Raw genomic sequence first — 4,320 nt, forward strand, 5'->3', positions numbered from 1 at the left:
CGCAGAAACAAGCCCTTGGAGAGACCACTTGGAGAGAGAGATATCTCCAAGCTCTTGAGCTGCTTCTGGAGGGATGATCAGAACGACATCCAGTGGAGTGTAACCTCCTTGAGGACAGGCTTCTGTCCTTGTCTTCCCAGCACCCAAGTGTTTTCCAAGTAGGTAGTTAAAGGTCTGTTGGGATGAATCATTGGAAGGAAGGCTGCAGCAAAGAGGACAGAGGCCATTAGAGAGAACCGGTTCCTTATACTATCGATTACCAAGTTAGACAAAGAGCAACACAGTCTTTGTATGGAAACAAAATTCCTGTTCTTTGTTTTTATTAAGGGTCTTATTTACATTAGGCAACAAAATCAATCCACATCCTGAAAATCTGGGAGCGAAGGAGGGAGGCTGGAGAGCCATGGCATTCTGGTCATTCTGGGCTGACTGGTGACATCCATCTGCTGTAGTATGGGTACATGGCTTGTTTCATCACTTGATAAAGCATTTTGGGGTCTGTGACCTACCTGGTGCAATGAGACTTAGGAAATCGGGTCACTGGCAAGTTACCATGAACTCTCGAACACAGGGACTAGCTAAAACTTCTCTAGAGGCGATTCAAAAAATGATTTTTAAGACGCAGGAAGGGCCAGCCCATGCGGCTATTTACAGTCTTGGAATGAACACTGGACAGGGAGGGGGGATGTCCTCTCTCCCACTCCATGTAATGAGGCTGGGGAAAGACTCCTCTTTGTACTGATTTGGACAGGTGGGCTGCCCCACATCGGGGCGCATTGGAAAAATAAATCGCTAAAATAAAAGACAGCTACAACACGGATTCAAAGCTTGTGCAAACAACCTAACTATAATAAATAAGAGCTGGTTCGTAAGATGAAAAAGAAAAACTGGAGTTTGGTGTAGTTGCTGATGGCATTCCCAGGCAGATCCTCCATTCTGCTATACGGACTAGGGCAGAATGATGGGATTTTCACGTCATCTCTTCTTACCGTAGACTTTTCAATGGTAACTGTAAAGATAACATATTTATTTTTTATTTCTTAAAGTTTTTTGTATTTTTCAAAAAACTTTTATCTTCCATCTTAGAATCAGCACTGTGTTCCATGGCTGAAGAGTGGTAAGGGCTAGGCATTTGGGGTTCAGTGACTTGCCCAGGGTCACATAGTTAGGAAGTGTCTGAGGCCAGATTTAAAACCAGGACCTCCCCCCCTCTAGACTGGACTCCCAATCCAATGAGCCATTTAACTGCCCCCAAGAGCATACATTTCTGAGGACTGTGGTGAAAAAGGCTGCCTCACCTACTTGATCTGGTCAAGGGTATGAAATCTGGGGCAAAAGATCTTCTACGTCCCTTGGAAGCTAGATGCCCACTTGGGTTCCTTCAAACTCAAAATATGTGATTTTCTGATTCTTCAAATTCTGAGATGCCGCAATTCCAGGCGTGGCTCTCAAAGGACCACCTGCTCACTACCTAAATAAACTAAGATGGCCTCTTGTAAAAATCTCTACAAGTAAGAAACCCAGTGGTTTCCCCTGGTAAGCCTTTGCTGTAGAGCTGTGTTGAGTTGAATGGTCCCAGCACAAGCAGAGAATTTGATTTTTTTATCATTAGAAATTAAACACGGACTTAAAATGGATGGAAATCCATGGCAAGGAGGATTGGTTACATGTGAGGGACGCCTGCTCCCCTAGAATCTACTAGGGACAAAATGGGCCACCTCTAATTGAACTGGTGGCAGTGATTTGTATAAGGTGGGTGACCTGCCTAGGATTCCAAGATGGATCTACTAGAATGATTTTGGGGGAGGAGCTCACGTCCTTCTGCTCCCTCGTTGGAGCTTTCACTCCTGGGCCACTCAGGTCATTCCTTTGAGGTCCATCTCTGAGATTTCTTGATTCAACGATTCTAGGTATGATCCTCCAAGAGGTCACTTCCCTCCTTTCTCTCCAAGGAAGCTGGCATGCCTCTAGTGAAGCTATTCTAAACAATGTCTTAGGCACTGAGGATTTGGACATTGTGGGTGAGGGCTTCCTGTCTCGCCAAAACAAATGCTCATCCCACCGAGATTCCAGCTAGAGAGAAAGAAGGATTTCCTGCCTATGGAAATGATTCAAGTAGGCTCCCAGGAAAGCCTGACGTGGTCATTTTTAGGAACAAGATGGCCTGTCTCACCTAGATATGGTCCAGTGATGCCTGGAGTCAAGGGGAGCACAGGGCCGCCAGTAAAGGCTTAGAGATGCTAATTCACATTTGTAAAACATTTTAAGTGTTATAAAGATGACTATCCTCATTTTTTCCTATTACAGTATTCTGGGACGATTCATACTGGCTAGAAAAAAGGAGATAATTTGCTTCCAAATGATCTCTGGAGTCCCTTCAACGTAGAAGCAAAGGACAAGGTGATAAGCTTAGAATCAGAATGCCTATGTTTGGATTGTCTCTGATGCTAGCTCTATGACCCTGGGCAAGCTGGCCTCAGTTTCCCGATCTCTAAGACAGAGAACTGGGTTTGCGGGCAGCTGGGTAGCTCAGTGAATTGAGAGCCAGACCCAGAGAGGGGAAGTCCTGGGTTCAAATGTGACCTCAGACCCTTCCTAGCTAGGTGACCCTGGGCAAGTCACTTAACCCCACTGCCTAGCCCTGACCACTCTTCTGCCTTGGAACTGATACATAGTATTGATGCTAAGATAGAAGGCAAAGGTTTTCTTAAAACGTAGATACTGGAAGCACCATTTAGAGAATCAAAAAGGGGAATGTAAAGTATTTTGTGGACCTTCAAGGAAGTGCTCCCTAAATGTCAACCATTTTGTTTATGATGCTGATGATTATCAGGTTCGAGGGGTGGCTCTCAAGGGGCCCCTTCTGCTTCTTTCCCATCTAACTACTGGAGGAGTTGGCACAAAGGGCCATGAGCTGGGGGAGCTTAAATAACCCCTAAACTCTTGGGGTTGTCATGAGGAGAGAGGGAATGAAGCACTGAAGAGGGGCCATGTATTATCTCCAACAATAACTCTTCCCGAGCCTCTACAGGGCGATAAGGGAGCTCCAGTCCTTTGTGACTAGGAAGCCTGAGCATTTTCAGCCAGGGCAAAAGGCAGTCCTGGATCCCCCAAGAGTCTTCTCCATCTCATGTCCCTTTGGGCCTTCCTGGTGCCCTCTAATGGTCAGGGGCTGCTTTGTGACTTGGGATCCCAGAGTTTGAGCAGAAAGAGACCTAAAAACGCATCTTATTCAACATGCTTATTTTAGAGATGAAGAAACGGAGGCCCAAGGAGATGAAATAATTTGTGCCAAGTCACATAGCCGATCAGTGGACTTGAACCCACCTCTCGTACCACCAAATCTACTCTTGCCACCGTACTATACTGCGCTGCCTCTCTCTGGACCGAATAAAGAGTCCTAGAAACACTTCTGTAACAACGGCTCAGCCCAGCTGCATTCACAGACAGCATTTCCTGTACTCGAAATCACAGGTCGGGCTCCTGTCTCGGAGGGTCCCCTTCAGGAATAGTCATCGCCTCCTCGGGTGAGGCTCGAGAGGGCCGGGGAAGCCTGTGTCCACCCCGCCGGGCAGGAAAAGCGCGCCTCTCATCCGCTAAAACCAAAAGGGCTTTCATTGATGGAGACACGGGGGGCAAACTTGACTGTTGGGAGAAAAGATGCCCCGACTTGTTCTCTGCCACCTCGAGAGAGTCCGACACCTGCTGTTACCTGAGAGTTCCGACCCTTGATGTCCTCGTTCCCCCGGCCAGCTGTCTCTGCTGGGAGCCAGGAACCTCGGGTTGGGCCTGAAAACAGCAGGTGTAGACTGAGGGTTAATGGGTACACGAGGAACCCCAGAGGGCTCGCGACAAAAGAACATTTACAAAATCAAACAGGAGCAAAGTCATTAACGGTCATAAGATCCAATTTACTGAGAGTCTTCTCAGTGAGAGGACTTGGAGCCAGAAGGTTTTGTGGGAGTTTGTTGTGTGTCTGAATCTTTGTGACCCCATTGGAGGATTGCTTGGCAAAGAGTGACTTGCCATGTCATCCTCCAGCTCATTTACAGATGAGGAAACTGAGGCAAGCAGGGTTAAGCTCAGGGTCACACAGCTAAGATCCTGGACTGGTCTGCCATTTCCTTGTCCAGCTCATTTTACAGATGAGGAAACTGAGGCAAGCAGGATTAAGTGACTTAAGATCCTGGACTGGTCTGCCATTTCCTTGTCCAGCTCATTTTACAGATGAGGAAACTGAGGCAAGCAGGGTTAAGTGACTTAAGATCCTGGACTGGTCTGCCATTTCCTTGTCCAGCTCATTTATAGATGAGGAAACTG

At 47.0% G+C, this 4,320-nt stretch overlaps 1 long non-coding RNA gene across 1 annotated transcript; it reads right to left on the reverse strand.

The window, feature by feature from the left end:
• Nucleotides 1-290: 290 nt before the first annotated feature.
• Nucleotides 291-4,021, reverse strand: LOC123254875. The gene is made up of 2 exons (XR_006506714.1): nucleotides 3,713-4,021; nucleotides 291-1,009 (listed from the first exon to the last, which is right to left on the reverse strand). It is a non-coding gene; the product is annotated as an uncharacterized LOC123254875 (long non-coding RNA).
• Between the last annotated feature and the right edge of the window lie 299 nt (nucleotides 4,022-4,320).

The sequence above is a fragment of the Gracilinanus agilis genome, unplaced genomic scaffold (genome assembly GCF_016433145.1).
Source record: "Gracilinanus agilis isolate LMUSP501 unplaced genomic scaffold, AgileGrace unplaced_scaffold34663, whole genome shotgun sequence".
NCBI lineage: Eukaryota > Metazoa > Chordata > Mammalia > Didelphimorphia > Didelphidae > Gracilinanus > Gracilinanus agilis.